The 18,167-nt window shown below is 41.2% G+C and overlaps 1 protein-coding gene across 1 annotated transcript in view; it reads left to right on the top strand.

Moving 5' to 3' along the window:
- Nucleotides 1–18,167, top strand: part of LOC126267742 (uncharacterized) — a 45,974-nt gene that overhangs the window by 8,090 nt on the left and 19,717 nt on the right. The window lies entirely within an intron of this gene.

The raw sequence follows: 18,167 nt of genomic DNA, 5'->3' as shown, positions 1-18,167 counted from the left end.
TCGGGTGGTTATAGTCAAAGTGCAGCTACCCACGGGATGTAATTAACGTATGGTAACGAAACTTGGTAGATATCCCGATGCGTTAATGCGGAACCTATTCACGGTGGAAAAGAAGTAGTTCCATTTTTGGCCACCAGCTGCAATTCTGGCACTCTACAACAGCTCGTCGACACCTCTCCAGTACTCATACTGAACAAACTGCGTAAGCTCTAGCTATTAATAAAATCAACATTATGACTTTCTCACTTGTTTGATCTTTAGTGCCCACACTGCATTGCTAATCCACTGCATATGTAAACATTTCTTTACGTCTTTCTTGAATTCACAGCAAAAGAGATGCTCCTGGTTGCCAAAATTGAGACTAATTTTTTTCCAGTGTAAATCGGTTCTGGATTAACACATTCAAATGTGTACCGATTTAAGCTGCCATACAATAGGAACCAATGACCTCGCTGTTTGCCTCCCCACCCCCACCCCCCACCCCTCACTCCCCAATCAGCCAACCATACAATAACTACATCCCACACTGAACCTCTGTGAGTAGCTGCATTTTAATTATAGCCAACCAGTATGTGGAACCAGACGCTCAGTTAACGCTATTCCCGTAAATTACGGCCCGCTATTTTTCAGGCGCAGAGCTGGCGCCCGATAGCACCACAGATGTGTAGCACCGGTTTCAGGCCGGCCGGGGTGCTCGAGCGGTTCTAGGCGCTACAGTATGGAACCGCGCGACCGCTACGGGTGCAGGTTCGAATTCTGCCTCGAGCATGGATGTGTGTGATGTCCTTAGGTTAGTTAGGTTTAAGTAGTTCTAAGTTCTAGGGGACTGATGACTTTAGGGGACTGTCCCATAGTACTCAGAGCCATTTTGAACCGGCATCAGATCAGCTGAGTTTAGCTGCCAAGGGATCGACGTGAGTTCAGTTTAATTCTCCACAAACTTCTGTATCACGATTCTGGACTTCTGATACAAACTGTTATCTTGCTGGAAGACGCCATCACCGTCGGGGAAGACAGTAAGTGTGGAGGGATGTGGGTGGTCCGAACTATGTTCACTTAATCCACAGTCGTCACGGGGCCTTCGATTACTGCCACAGACCCCATGCACGTCCAGGTGAATGATCCCCATTTCATAATACAGCCCCCACTGTCCTGTGTTTATATTTAGAACTACTGTTAGCTTGGATGACAGTTTATCCAGACAGGATTACATAACTGATTTAACAAGAAGCCTGATTCATATGTACGAAGCGTGTTTTTAAGTAAGTACCGTTTTGAAATTAAAAAAGACGTGCTAAGGTATCTCAATAATTTTATTTTTACGTGAAAGCCTTTTCTACATAATTTCCGTCAATATTGAGGCACTTGTCATAACGTTGTACCGGTTTTTGAATACCCTCCCCGTAGAAGTCTGCCGCCTGACTTCTTAACCATTCGATCGCCACTGTTTTGACTTCGTCATCGCCTTGGAGACGCTGACCGCCCAGGTGTTTCTTCAAGTGCAGAAACGGATGGTAGTCACTGGGTGCAAGATCGGGGCTGTACGGAAGATGATCTAGAGTTTCCCATCGATAAGATGTGATGACATCTTTGGTCTGATTCGCTACATGCGGACGGGCATTGTCTTGCAGCATAACGATGCCGTTGCTCAACTTCCATGGACTGTTGCTTTGATTCTGGTGTGACGTAGGCCACACATGTTTCATCGCCCGTAACAATTTGGCTTAAGAAATCATCACCGTCGTTGTGGTACTGCTCAAGGACAGTCAATGCACTGTCTAAACGTGAGGTTTTGTACACATCCGTCAACATTTTCGGTACCCAACGTGCGCACAATTTTCGGTAATTCAAGTGCTCGGCCACAATGCCATACCAAACACGACGAGAAACATTAGGAAAGTCATCCCGCAAGGAGGAAATCGTAAAGCGTCTGTTTTCTCTCACCTTATTGTCCACTTCCTGCACCAAACTTCCATTAATGACCGAAGGACGTCCACACCGTTGTTCATCACGCACATTTGTGCGGCCGTCTTTAAATGCTCTCACCTACTTTCTTACAGTTCCATCGCTCATAATGTTTTCTCCGTAAACTGCACAGATCTCACGATGAGTATCGATCGCTTTTAGGCCTTTAGCACTAAGAAATCTTATAACAGCCCATACTTCACAGTCGGCGGGACTCACGATTATCGGAGGCATCTTAAACACTCAGTACACAACGTAAACAAGGAAGAATCAGACTGTAATGGCATTAGTGCGTAGATTAAGGTACAGGCTTTCATGTAAAAACAAAATTATTGAGATATCTTAGCACATCTTTTTTTAATTTCAAAACGGTACTTACTTAAAAAATACGCCTCGTACAAGCAACATGGTTTCATTAATTTACAGTCCAGTTTCAATGATCCCACGTCCGCTGCTGTCGTAATCGATGCTCGTGTTGGGTCGACAAGGGAACATGTGAGGATCAACTGCTTTGAAGCCATATGTTTAGCAATCGGCGCTGACCAGTAAGTTCCGAAATACTTTTTTTGTGACTGCACCAGCATTGCACTTTGTCACCAGAACTGCTGTGTCCCGCTGTAGTTTAGTCTCCAGTTTCCACCTTCTATAAGGAGGCGCGGTCTCCAACACCTTGTACTCTATTCGTGGTTTCACCGTCCTTCAGCTACTTCCCATAGATGCTCACGACAGTGGCACGCAGATAGCCGACCAACTTCGTCGAACCAAGATGCTCTTTCTTAGGCACTGACCATAATAATACGCTCTTTGTGAAAGTCAAATATATTAGTGGATTCTCCAATTTGTGGCCCGTATCGTCGACGTAATGATTCCCCAGTCATCTCTACTTCACTTACGTTCTTTCCTTAGCTGAGCACATACCCATAACCCCATCGGGCAGTATTTGATCTCGCGGTGGGCAGTGGTCATAATGTTTTAGTTCAATAATGTATCTCTCACATGAACAAATATAGAAACTTGGGGTGAATATGCATATTATATGTTGACCTGTTTATAGCCCTTGTTACTGGGTGGGAGGGTATCTTTAACTGGATACTTGAGTTAATTAAATTACTTTTAACCTATAATATAATCATTCATCAAATCAGTGATTAAACAATGCATTTGACTACTAAATCAAAAAATCGATCTCAGTAAAAAGAAGGTAGCATACAAAATCTTTGTTCGACCGATATATGTATGCTGCTTACCAATATGGGAGCCATACTAAATAGGATTGACAGAGGAAAAAGAGAAGCCCAAAGAAAAGTAGTACATTTCGCTGCTGGTACATTTAGTAAGCCCGAAAGAATCATGGAGATGATCAGCCAAGTCGCTGCGAGAGAGGCATTCTGCATCAGAGTATTATTTACTGTTACAGTTCTGATAGAGTATGTTTGTAAAAGAGTCTACAAATGTATTGCTTCGTGGTGCGTATGTTTCGTGAAAACACCATGAAGCAGTCTGTTTCCATATAAATAAATTCTGGGTCTTCAAAATGAGTTGTAGCAAACTCGTAATGAAAACGGTACGTGTGGAGTTTTGATACGTCCAGCACACGCATACTGACATAAATAGATTTCGTGACTGTATTGCAACATTAGCAATATCCAGAGTCGGCCACAAAATCTTAGTGGAATATGGTTGCCCATTTAAAACTTTGTTTGGCAATCGAGTGTTTCACTCCACGACCCCTTACCAATGACTGACTAATTTAGTATTGCGTAGTTTCCTGATATTTCCCATTGTCTTCTCAAAAAGCAAGTTATTCATTCATTTGTAAAAATCTTTATCTAAAGCACATGTCAAGAATGATATTTTATGGGTATTTACGTACATATACTCCTACATCCAAGGACTGTCGTTGAATTTAATAATGCAGTTGACTCTTCTCAGTTCTAAGCCCAGCCGGCTAGAGTGGCCGTGCGGTTCTAGGCGCTACAGTCTGGAACCGAGCGACCGCTACGGTCGCAGTGAAACGTCCCCTTAGAAAAATTGCACATGACTGTGCTTAAACTGACACACAATATTTTTTTAGCGCAACGCAATCTGACTTTCAATAATCCCTACAAAAGAATGGCCCTGACTAACATTAACCTATACCTTTCACAAATCACTTACCTCACAAAAATTTTCGTTACTCGAACTACTGAATATAGCGAGCGCCACTACTGCCAGCTAAATAAAAGATTCAAACTACTGAAGGCACTTATTACTGATAGGCTTAGCTAGCAAATAAAATATTTTGATAAAGAAAAAACAATGGATTTACCTGATATTGTTCAAGAGTCATATTATATATATCAGTTCATGACACCCAGTCTTACAAAGTTACTGTCTCTGTCCAGATCATCCGCTCTCACAACTCCGCCATCTCTCTCCCCACATCTACCACTGCTGGCGGCTCACCTCCAACTGCGCACACATCTACCACTGCTGGCGGCTCACCTCCAACTGCGCAACGCTACGCACTGTTAACAGCCAACTGCCCAACACTAAAATGGCCGACAACAATGCAAACCAGCCAGACTGCACACAGCACAGCCACTGATTTTCATACAGAGCGCTACGTCGCGTTACCAATATAAAAACCTAAACAGCCTACTTACATAGCCCCCATACTCAGCACAAAATTTTTACAAATTGTTTTGGGCAGTGGCCAATACAGATTTAAAAGAATTTTTCATAATTGCAATAACAAAGAAATCAAATGCACTCACTTATCGATACAATGTTGGTCAAAAGCTAAATTTTTCTCACAGTCCATAAAGACAGTTCTGATCGTTAATCACAGTAAAATTGCAATGTTTTTCTTAAAGTCTGAGCAGTAAAAGAGAATGCACAAGGAAGTAGTGGATTTCCATGTAGTCTTGACGAAGTAGTTTTGTCCTTCCAGCGGAAAGACAGTGCTGACTCTTGACATGCAGACAAGTAATGGGCCACAACAGAGCAAACCCACAGCAGTCAGTCGAAGTTTTGAAGAATATTGGTAGGTAGGTCATCACAGAGCAGATCTACTGCACTCCTTGTAGAAATAATGGTATTGGTGAGTCATCAAAGGTGTCGACCCACTGTAGTCCTTGTATAAATAGTGGTATTGGTGGGTCATCAAAGGTGCAGACCCACTGCAGTCCTTGTAGAGATGGCCAGCAGCCATCTGCTGTGACTGTGCAGGGGCACAATCACCATCGAATAGTCTTGCGGAGAATATAGCAAGTCCATGAACCACCACTTGTGCACTCACAAAGTTTTTGGAATTGTCCTTAGAACCAGCAATGCTGTTAAGCAGTCCCTTGCTGAATTATTAACACACGTGCAAACACTAACAGTCCCAACTTCTCACATTACTATGACCAACAGAAACATGTGCAGTGAAATTTAACTTAATTTGAAGAACTGGCGTCTATACAATTATAAATTTACAACATAAGAATACAATTAGAAAGGTACAAAATACATCATTAAATAACATAACAGCACAGATAACATTTATAGTAACACAGGCTTTACAAAAGAATAGAAATAAACAGATACATCAGTGTTACAGGAATTACGACATAAGTACATACATAAAAGATCAGAATAACTTTTGAAACATCAACTTCACACATAAGCATTAAAACAAAACAGAATAAATAATGTCTAAACATCTTTACGAAGTAAATAACATATTATTAATGCAAACTATATTTGAGGATAACAGTATTCCTCATCATAGTGAATGTAGCTTAGTATTAGAAGAGAAAAAAATCTATGAAACAGTACACAGAGACAGGAAGAAAACAAATACACAAGGGTACACAAACACATAGTGGGATAACACAAAAGAAAAGAACAGGGTTTGTTTTCAGTGTAACATTTGGTACTGCAGTCCAACCCAAAACTTATTTCCATAGATCGTTCGTCTTATTTCAACATTTGCTCCAGCCAAAAAAAAATCCTATCCAAGCATGCTTTCTGTATTCTGTTCACATCTTCTTTCAAAAATAGTTTTTCTCCACTGTACACTACTATTTTGGCCAAACCATTTTCTTATAGCTTCTCAATGCATTTCTTCAAATTCATCATAGTTAGTTTCTTATATAGTCGACCCCCAGCTAACTTAAATCTACTGAGCTCAGATGCTAAACTAAGGGACGAGGCAATGCAGCAACACAAAACAATTAACACAAACAGCAACGAAAAAAATGCAAATTGGCAAAGATAGCATCATGAAATATAAATTAGCAGAGCAATTGCAATATTACAACTAATATGAGGCAATGTGCAGCAAACAATAAAAATAAATCATTTGTAAAACTGCCTTAACAGAGTAATACAAAGTCAAATTTAGTAGCACTATGCCTGGAAAGCAGCAGCAGCAAATGCAATAACTTATACCTAAACATGACAAAGCTCAAGCAGAAAAAATATTACATTAAAAACAACAATGCAGAAAAGGGAAATGTCTATTCACATCTTAATATCAATGTCATTTAAGTGGTGCATCACAACAACTTACTGTAAAAAAAATATTACCAAGTACTTGAAAAGAAAATTATATATGCAGTTACTGTTATTAGTTTCTTCTTATTGTTCTTTCCTTTCCAAGTGCTCCATTTTCGAAGAATGTGGATCACAAAATTATTATTTAATAGATCTGTTGACAGAAAGTTTCACATTAGCAAATGCGTTTAATTTTATTTTATAAAACCAATGCTGCAACACAGCTGTAAACCAGATATTAAACAAAATTAGCAATCTCTCAACTAGAAAGACTACAGATGTAAAATGTTTCTCATCATTTCATTAGGCATTTTAGTAAATATCATAAATTAAGAGCTCCACAGTATAATCATATGTTTTCAAGTTTGAGCTTGTCGTATTTGCGATGCTTTCTACAAAGAAATGTCAATAGCGAGGATAATGGCCTCCTTTTTTCTACACCTGTGCCTCTGAAAGGCACACACTAATGGCTTTTTTCCAGGTGACTGTCGTGCAGCTGGGTGCTCACGACGCATTACGTGAAGGTGGTCACTTAACTTTCTTACCGAAATATTTACGACACCAGTTTGCACTACAGTGACAGTTTCATATAAAATTTCAGAGGTCGAGAATTTGCGTTACAAATGTGTAGAAACAAAATCCTTTAAATATAATAGCGTCCAAAAAATTTTCGTCGGCATTGTGATACATTCACCCATTTACACACACTTCATAACTCTTTAACGTACGATTCTTGGTTTCCATCATCGTTTTTCACAAGTCAGAGTCCCTAACCACTACTCCTTATTCCTTACCTTATTACACATAGACATGTTCATCAACACGTCTTCAATGTTTGTCTCTCTCAATTACATGATCAGATAGCTGTGTAATTTATGTGTTAGAGAAATATGGTACCGATGTGTAAAGTTGTATAAGCAAATGCCATACTAACTGGGGCTCCTTGTGATTGCCAAACACATGGTACACAATGTAGGCGTGTACTCCCCGGAGGATTAGTGTAATTATACCCTCAGGTGTTGCAGATTACAGCAATGGAATGAAATGTATCACAAAAAACTTTCTTTGTAATTGAAAAGTCTTGAAAAATAAATGGTTTAAGTACAAAATTAATCACTCAAATGCGTGACCTGTAGCGCTAAATGTGCGTCTTGCTGTAAGATAATTCTGTGGAAGTGTCGTAGTCATCGTCCTCTGTAAGCATAGTTCTGCTGATGTCAGTGTACTTACCTCATCATAAACCAAAGTGAAATGCTTTGCGTATAGATATCGTAGTTATTACGTACCTTACCGTGATCAAGAAAGTTCTATTGTGTAACATATTGTTGTGCTACGGAAAAGGCTGTCTCATTGTAGCTATACCACAATAGTTACTACTAAAACATGTTTTACTTTCCAGAATAATACATAAAACTGCGCAGACATAAAACAGAAACACCGCAAAAGCAACATTCTAAATTGTCACTCATTAGCAGCGTCGTGATAAAATCATGTAGTTGTCACATAAACTAACTAACCATTATGTCATCTTATATCTCTCAGAAAGTACTTTACATCCAGAATGTATTTTCAAGTAAACCAAAATGTTGCATTAAAATCTCATTAGAAGTACCGGTACATGTTCTAAGTATGTCAGCCTTATAGTCGTTATGTAATCGTGCAACTAACAAGCAAGAATGTACACACACAATAACACTGTGATGTCTGTTCACTATAACAATGCATTCGTAATTTCTGTTTAAAAATGTTCCCTAGTTTCTAGACTGATTAGTGAACTTCAAAACATTGTTGCATGTTGACAGTTTCTAAGTCTGACAAGGCATACTAATAACGTGAAGTGAAAAATTTTATGGCAAAGACTAAGTTATGAAGCAGATTATCTTTCAATAAACGGTTTTACGAGTGAAATGTGGTGCAATCCTTTACTCTTCCTAGTACGCAGAGTTTCGACTTCAAAGCAATTATCATGTTGTATACATCGGTAAGGAATGCAAAAAATTTTCTCAACGTTAGCGTCTATGTTGTTTTTCGAGGAGCCAGCCGGCGCTCGTGGCTGCCTGCGGTGCAAGTCATTGTCTGTCTCTTTGTTGGCGCGCGTCGTTATTGGGATTAGGAGACCTAACTTCTACAAATTCACCTTGACGAGAAGGCCCTGCCCTGTTTGAAGCTCGCCAGTTCTGATAAAATTCAGGTCTGTCGTTATGATTATATCGTCTGTCGTCATGTCGGTAGTTCCTGTAGTTTCTTTCTTGTCGGTTAAGTGGTGGAGAATTTCTCCCTGAATTATCACTGCACGGTGGACCGTTGCGTCTGAAGGTATTCTGTCTCCCGTGATAATAATAGTTCTGGTTGCATATTGTCTGTTTCTATGATTGTCTCTGTCATATTCATTACTACGGAAATGCGATCTTTCTCTGTAACTATTACTGTGCCAGTGGTTGTCATATGGGTGGTGTCTGTTTTGGTCACGATTTGTGTTGTGAGAATAGCCTTGTCGTGTCCAGTTATTATTTCTTTCATCGCGGAATTGCGACGGATGTGACCTGTAATTTTTGTGTTCCTGTTTTCGCGTTCCGCGATTCTCAGTTTCAATTTCTAATTCTTGTAAGAGTTCCTGAAAAGCTTCAATGTTGTCTTTGCAACGTCCTGCTAAAATAATATGTCGTAAATGTTCAGGTAATGTGATGAAGCAAATGCCGATGAGTTCTGAGGGGCTGTATGGGTTTGACAGGTACTGATTCTTGTGCAACATGTCTTCAAAATATTTCACAAGACTGGAGAATTCAGATTGTTCGAAATGTTTCATCATTATGATGCTATGTTTTGCTCGGTCTTGTGTAGCTTTGAGACCAATATGCTGAGAGGAAGGCATGATAAAATTCTCCATCACTGTGTCAATCGTGAATGACCCATCGCATTCTTACAGCTGGTTCATTCTCTAAATAGCCACACATAAATTCTAATCTGTGCTCTAATGACCAGTTGGGAGGAAAACAATGAGCGAATTGATGAAGCCACGCTTGTGGATGAATGTCGTTGCCGGAATTCTTAAATGTTTTGAATTTACGTGTAGTAATAAACATGGGTCTGTTATCTGTCATGGGTCGGCGAGTCGCATGTCGGTCATTGTTACATTGTTTCGGCGGTATCATCTCAAAATTCAATGCGCCTTGCCAATTTCTTTCATAATTTCCGAAGTGTCCTGTGTTATTATTTTGTGGTTGTTCCGTATTTCTATGTCTCTCTTCCCGTACTGGAGCGCGAGTGTCCTCTGAAATATGTAATTCTTGTATTGCTTGTGCCAACTGATCTTGTACTTCCCGGATTTCTCTTTTGTACTGTGTATTGATTTGATTTTGATTTTGTTTGAATTTTCTAATTTGTTCACACTCTTCAGTGTCTGTGAAGGCTACAGGTCGTGTGTCATTCAGATCATCATCTACCTTTGTAGATAAATTATTTAGCTCATCTGAAAGTTCGACTACTTTCTCTGATAATGAACTAATTTCCTCCATGTGTCTTTCTGAACCAAGTTTCAGAGTATCTACTATGTCCTTTAAGTTTTCATGAGTTTTTGAAAGTTGCGAAACAATCGGTAGATGTAACTGAGTCAATTTTAGCTTGCAAGGTCTCATGATTTTCATGAACAATAGTTTGCTGTTCTCTTATGGCTGCTTCGTGATTCTGTAATGTATTTTCATGCCGCAAAAATAGGTTGAAAAAGCTCACAAATTTGTATTTTTACGGCATAACAGACTTTTTGACATTTCGATTCAATGTTATGTAACTCAGTAGTTAAATCTTCACGTGTTTGTTCAAGCGTGGTGTCTAACTTCCGAAGCTTTTGTTCCATTGTGTCTAACTTTTGAAGATTTTGTTCCATTGTGTCTAACTTTTGAAGCTTTTGCTGTGTTTGTCTCTGATTTTGTTCCATTGTGTCTAACTTTTGAAGCTTTTGTCCCATTTGTTGCATAATTGTAATAACAATGTACTGGTGCCTGAAACATGTTCCTCGGTGCTTTTCGGCAGTGAATTTGAACCGGCAACATTCACATTTTGACAAGCGGAAAATGTGTCTTGACTCATTTGAGAAAACGCTGAGAACCCAAAAACTGAGTATATACACTCCTGGAAATTGAAATATGAACACCGTGAATTCATTGTCCCAGGAAGGGGAAACTTTATTGACACATTCCAGGGGTCAGATACATCACATGATCACACTGACAGAACCACAGGCACATAAACACAGGCAACAGTGCGTGCACAATGTCGGCACTAGTACAGTGTATTTCCACCTTTCGCAGCAATGCAGGCTGCTATTCTCCCATGGAGACGATCGTAGAGATGCTGGATGTAGTCCTGTTGAACGGCTTGCCATGCCATTTCCACCTGGCGCCTCAGTTGGACCAGCGTTCGTGCTGGACGTGCAGACCGCGTGAGACGACGCTTCATCCAGACCCAAACATGCTCAATGGGGGACAAATCCGGAGATCTTGCTGGCCAGGGTAGTTGACTTACACCTTCTAGAGGACGTTGGGTGGCACGGGATACATGCGGACGTGCATTGTCCTGTTGGAACAGCAAGTTCCCTTGCCGGTCTAGGAATGGTAGAACGATGGGTTCGATGACGGTTTGGACGTACCGTGCACTATTCAGTGTCCCCTCGACGATCACCAGAAGTTTACGGCCAGTGTAGGAGATCGCTCCCCACACCATGATGCCGGGTGTTGGCCCTGTGTGCCTCGGTCGTATGCAGTCCTGATTGTCGCGCTCACCTGCACGATGCCAAACACGCATACGACCTTCATTGGCACCAAGGCAGAAGCGACTCTCATCGCTGAAGACGACACGTCTCCATTCGCCCCTCCATTCACGCCTGTCGCGACACCACTGGAGGCGGGCTGCACGATGTTGGGGCGTGAGCGGAAGACGGCCTAACGGTGTGCGGGACCGTAGCCCAGCTTCATGGAGACGGTTGCGAATGGTCCTCGCCGATACCCCAGGAGCAACAGTGTCCCTAATTTGCTGGGAACCGGCGGTGCGGTCCGCCACGGCACTGCGTAGGATCCTACGGTCTTGGCGTGCATCCGTGCGTCGCTGCGGTCCGGTCCCAGGTCGACGGGCACGTGCACCTTCCGCCGACCACTGGCGACAACATCGATGTACTGTGGAGACCTCACGCCCCACGTGTTGAGCAATTGGGTGGTACGTCCACCTGGCCTCCCGCATGCCCACTATACGCCCTCGCTTAAAGTCCGTCAATTGCACATACTGTTCACGTCCACGCTGTCGCCGCATGCTACCAGTGTTAAAGACTGCGATGGAGCTCCGTATGTCCCGGCAAACTGGCTGACACTGACGGCGGTGGTACACAAATGCTGCGCAGCTAGCGCCATTCGACGGCCAACATCGCGGTTCCTGGTGTGTCCGCTGTGCCGTGCGTGTGATCATTGCTTGTACAGCCCTCTCGCAGTGTCCGGAGCAAGTATGGTGGGTCTGACACACCGGTGTCAATGTGTTCTTTTTTCCATTTCCAGGAGTGTAGTATTTGCAATATTGTGTTCTGTCATTCCCGATTCCTGAGGCGTGCTGTTGCCGACCGATCGATCGATAATGCTTCTCTGTTCCCTACCGGTTTCACTGTCTACACCATTATTTGACGCCCGCTCCATTTCCCTATGTACAGTTACCAAATTACTACTTTGAATGCCTGTTAATTCATTACACAGTGGTACTGGTAAGCTACACTCGTCGTCACTATTATTTCTCAGTTTACTTTGGAGCCTAGAGTTACGTTTTTTACACATCATTATTGTCACAATATTTCACACAATAACACAGAAAAGCACAATTTGAAGAGCAAAAATAAGAGAACACATTAACATAGCGCTGAAAATAATATCTAGTTAATTACAAGCGCAGCTGCGAAATACTTGGTGCAAATCTACATGCATGCCACAACTGTTTTACTGTGCAACAAATGAAAGACTTCAACTACAAAGGAGATTCTCTCTACAATTATGTGCTAGCAATAAACAAAAGCTACACTAATTACACAAACTACAAGAAAAAATCAGAAGATTCCAGTGAGGTATCCTGGCAGGGTCACCATATGAAACGTCCCCTTGTACATTGTACATGACTGTGCTTAAACTGACACACAATATTTTTTTTTATCGCAACGCAATCTGACTTTCAATAATCCCTACAAAAGAATGGCCCTGACTAACATTAGCCTATACCTTTCACAAATCACTTACCTCACAAAAATTTTCGTTACTTGAACTACTGCAACACAGCGAGCGCCACTACTGCCAGCTAAATAAAAGATTCAAACTACTGAAGGCACTAACTACTGATAGGCATAGTTAGGAAATGAAAGATTCTGATAGAGAAAAAAACAACGGATTTACCTGAATATTGTTCAAAAGTCATATTATGACATCAAGTCTTACAAAGTTACTGTCTCTGTCCAGATCATCCACTGTCACAACTCCGCCATCTCTCTCCTCACATCCACCATGCTGGCGGCTCACCTGCAACTGCGCAACGCTACGCGCTGTTAACAGCCAATTGCCCAACACTACAATGGCCAACAACAATGCAAACCAGCCACAGACTGCACACAGCTCAGCCAGTGATTTTCATACAGAGCACTACATGGCGTTACCAATATAAAAATCTAAACAGACTACTTACAGCAGGTTCGAATCCTGCCTTGGGCATGGATGTGTGTGATGTTCTTAGGTTAGTTAGGTTTAATTAGTTCTAAGTTCTAGGCGACTGATGACCTCAGAAGTTAAGTCGCATAGTGCACAGAGCCATTTTTCTAAGTCCAAACTGAGACATTGCTGGAGGCTCCTATAGTGTATGATATACCTCTATATGGCACCTAGCATTCTCATGAGATTTGGATGGGAACCGTTTCGGAGAACTTGATGTGCTGCACATAGCGGCAGTTTTTGTGTGTATCATGTAAATTGTTAGAAAATGCCACGTCTACTTCCAAACACATCCTACAACACAGTCATCTGCAACATCTGAGAAATCCGAACTCTAGGATTCAGTATGAGTCAACTGCCGATACCCTCTAGTAGTGAAAGTTGTTGCATGACGATCCCACATCAAAACTAACTTCCAAGTGTTGGCTGTAACTTGAATCAATGGATGTTTAGTCATGCAACACACCAATTCGTTAAGTATTTGGTTCGGTGGTCTATGAACACTTTGCAAAGTCCCCCATGATATCAGCAATAAAAAAGACAAAAGCATGTCAACGAAGGTTGAAAGTTGGAGTTCAACAACTGAGAGTAATACCCCATTTCAAGCCAGGCATAGTGTAGCAGCAGGCAGTATCTAATTTGTATGTTTCGATGCGAGCGCCCCTTAATTACTTGAAAATGTCTGCAAGGAAGTGTAGGTCTGTGTCCCATGCGACGTTAGAGGTATTACGCTCCTGCCAAAAACGCAACATGTGCTCATGTTTGGCTTCTGTTATTGCATTACCAGTAAGCTTAGCAGAGAATTCAGAGATATCAGCCAGTGCGGTATCGTTGAGTTCACTGTATAATCCAGATATTCAAACAGGAAGACCTCTTTCTTTGTTTCAAAGAGAAACTTTGCATCATCAGTCTGTGTAGCTCGAAGGAGATGCATATCCTCCTGATCGATGGTTTCAGTTCGTTTCTAATGCATTGCCCGCATGAATAATATGAATCCAGGAAGCACAACATCAAATTCTTAGCAGTTCTCTTCGAAAACTAGATGTGTTTTTCTGTGCTTTCAGGTACGATGTGAGCATGGTAATTGTTCAGCCCAAAACCGACCTAGTGCTCAGTAACGAAATGAGTATCATACCCACTCAAGCTGTGGAAGAAAGTGAGTACATGGTATGGGAGACTATAATCTTTATTGCGTGAATTATTTACTGCACTCGAAATTTGCAGGTTAGATGGCAGTGATCCATAACAGGTTTTTGCCAATGGTAGCTCATAAATATAGCAGTCAACTGCTTTACTGTACTCAGATTTAACTTCCTGCATAATAAAGGGTTGTTGATGCAATAGATATCATAAACTTCCTGTGTAAGTGCATACAGCTCAGAGAACAACCATTTTGATGGCTCTTTCCCATAATATGATTTAAAATAATTACGATTTGAGACATATGAACATACTACCTGATACACGCGGCAAATAGTACATTGTTCAGTGAGAGTTGTATGTCAGATAGTGGAGTCACCTCCGCAGTGTAATACAGGAATGAAATTGAATTCAGGGTCGGCACATGCTGCAAAAGGTGCTTGCTCTACATGTAAAAAATTCGTTGATTTTAAGAGTTTTTGTGCCTCAGTAGGCATCTCTAAACGTACTGGATACTAGGCAATCTCTGAAGTGCTTCACCAATTGTTTGCTGGCCTAAAACGGATTCTGATACATGGAACAATTATGTCATCCTTGATCTTGTGCATTCAGTTGAGAAGAAATTAGGTGGGACATGTTTCTGATTCAGCAGCAATGTTCTTTAGCTCCTTCAGGGATAAGCGACAAATTCGCCTAATTATATTTCGCGCTGACCTGCGAATTGGGAAAAGTGAATATCTTTGTTGGGATGTTATAACTGAATAAGCAAGGTACCAGAAAATGTATTTCGTACAACAGTTTTCTACAAACTTGTAGTATATTCATGCTATCAGTATCTAAATATGCACTACTGTAATAGGATGGCGCTACGACAGATATGTAACAACAGAATTTAAAAAAATACATATAATTTATTAATTATTTTTTGAATGTTCACGATAATTGTACTTCACTTTGTGACAGCTTGAGGTACGACATTTGAAGTCCTGTATCTAATACAGCTGACCGTAGTTAACTTAGTTGTCTCTAGCAGTCTGTGAGTTAGACACTTGTACTGAAATTTAGTTGCAGAAAATTGTAGTTAACCGTTTCTGTTGCTCCTTTTATAGCGACTGTTAAGTTGGAACTACCATCACTATAGAAGAGATGGAACAGTAGTAGCTTCTGAATGGAACTGCCAGAACTGTGATCCCTAGTGTACCGTATTTTACGGACTGTAAGACGCACTTTTTTCTTCGAAAAATTGCCTCCAAAATTTAGGTGCATCTTATACTCGAAACTAATATAGAAATGTCCAGTGTTCGATTTAAAATTCCCACCAGTCTTGAAAATGGCCATATATTCGGCGGTGCGGGAAATCTATCTCTGTCTGGCAATATTGGATTCACTTGACAAGAGCAGTGCACCGATGCTATGAGCATGAGTTGCGGCGATTCACAAGCTTGCTAACACCGTCTCCCTACCGCCCCGCTATCACGAACCCATAGCATTGCAGACTACGGTGCCAGTGAACTTGAATTGAATATGATTTGTGTCTTCGGTAACAGTGCAGTATTTTTGATAGTAGATAGCTTCGTAATGAAAAAAAAGGTATTCATATGTTGTGGGCTATAAATTGTAAATAATAGCATGTTCAGAACAAAATGTAAACAGAGCAGGTGAGCTGCATTTCGGCCCTCCACCAACAGAAAAAAAACCATTCGCAATTGTCGGGCTAGTAAAGAAGAACTAAAACAAATGAGGAAGACTAAATGTGCAAATAGAGGACTGAATGCAAAATGGTCGAATCTAGAAAATGACGTACTGAAATGGAATCAAGAACACAGTCAAAATGGTATCGGAATTAATACAAAAATCGTTCAAATAACGCTCTTAAGTTAACGCTATAGCGGACCTTAACAGACTTCAAAGGTGGAGTTGGTTCGTGCTACAGGTTTATGAAGCGCCATGGACTGAGCATGCGAATCAAAACCAAAAGATCTCAGAAAATTACACAAGAGCATGAACAGAAAATATATATTCTTTCCATAGCTTCATTATTCAACGCCGAAAGAAAAACAGTGTGGAAATAAGACAAATAAGGAATATGGATGAAACTCCTCTCACATTTGATGTGCCGAGTAAGAGAATTGCCCAAACGTTCTTAAATATAGCCAGGTGTTGTTATTTACGTACATGACAAGGGTTGGATGGAAAAACATATTTTTTATTTAGGACAACGGTTTCAAAAGTCTTAGCTGTCATCTTCAAGTCTTAAAACTTTTTTTGGTAGTAAAACATGTTCAATTTACGTTTACACGTTTTACCACACAAATATTTAAGAACTGAAGATGACAGCTAAGCCTGTTGAAACCGGTAGACTTGAATTAAAAATATTTTGTGCGATTTTGAATTTTGAATGGTTTTTAGCAATTAAAACAGATCGCCCTTCAATATTCTCATAATGAGAAAATTCAATCAATGTTTTACTAATTTAATTACAAGGATTCCTGGTATTCTTATCAAGCCGGCCTCTACAATCAGAGACTCCTCTACTGTGTCGGCTGCTCCTCGTATATCGTTATGTAATTGCTGCACTACGGGCATCGTCTTCCAGACGCACTGACCGCAGTTGGAGGTGGAGACATTTGCTGTCCTTTAACTGGATAAATTCACAGATCGGTGATCGCCCTCCCTTTATCAGTTTTCGTAGGCTGTTTTTACCACGCTTACTTTGAGCCAATGAGATGGTTCTCTCTCTGGGACTAGCGAGAGAGGTGTTGCGCGACCGAGGTCTGGTCCATATTTCAGGTCATGCTTGCAGTGGAGACGTCGGCCCCATGGTTCCTTGGTCTGTAGCGCCGACAAACCCACCCAGGTTCTCGTCATAAACATGGCGGTGATTGTACTGTTATCCGGTATGTGCAGCATCTTTTCCGGCAGTCACTGTTCCTGTGTTGTTCGCATTTTGAATCACTTTGGTAGTATGTTAACTGATCTTTGGAGAATATGCTTATCGAAAGATGTTTATCGATCTCTAATCTCGCGTTTTTCTATCATCTACACTTCTAAAGAAATAGATATAGTGACCTGTGTGAGTCTATTCTTTGTATGTAGGAAGTGTTTATTTTTACTGCACTGTTCATATGGCTCTAAGCACTATGGGACTTAACATCTGAGGTCATCAGACTTAGAAACTACTTAAACCTAACTAGCCTAAGGACACCACACACATCCATGCCCGAGGCAGGATTCGAACCTGCGGCCGTAGCAGAAGCGAGGTTCCGGACCGAAGCGCCTAGAACCGCTCGGCCATTGCTGAGTATCGTCTCTGTGCGGAAAGAATTTACACACTTCGCATCATTTCCACATCTATTTAAGACTCTTCAGTGATATTGCACTGTAATACGGCTAGAATTATTTTCGCGTATACTAATAATATTGCACGATTTACTTTATTTAGACATCGCAATTGGGTTCCTTCATTCGTCTGGGAGCGCTGGCTGGCTGAAAATGGCGTTACCCACGCAACTTTTAAAAGCTCGCTGGTTGGGGGAGAAGGGCGAGCTTGTTTCTGATTGGTCTAGAGAGAAAGAGGGTGGGAAGGGCTGGGGACTCCTTGGCGCTAAAAATGTTAGCAACGTTTACCTGCAAAAACATCGGCGTGTCATGACGGGTTCTGTTGATGTGATATGTCAGTTACCTCCCTGTATGTATGAGAGTTATTTGTGCCAGCTACTATGTCTTTCGCGCTGGAGATGATTACACATACATGTTGTTTTAACAATGCAAATTTCTCTGCTATTGCTGGGGAGATGCTCTGGGGTAGTGTTAGGA

Source organism: Schistocerca gregaria, chromosome 4 (genome assembly GCF_023897955.1).
Source record: "Schistocerca gregaria isolate iqSchGreg1 chromosome 4, iqSchGreg1.2, whole genome shotgun sequence".
NCBI classification, from domain to species: Eukaryota; Metazoa; Arthropoda; class Insecta; order Orthoptera; family Acrididae; genus Schistocerca; species Schistocerca gregaria.
This window is presented reverse-complemented; position numbering and strand designations above follow the sequence as displayed.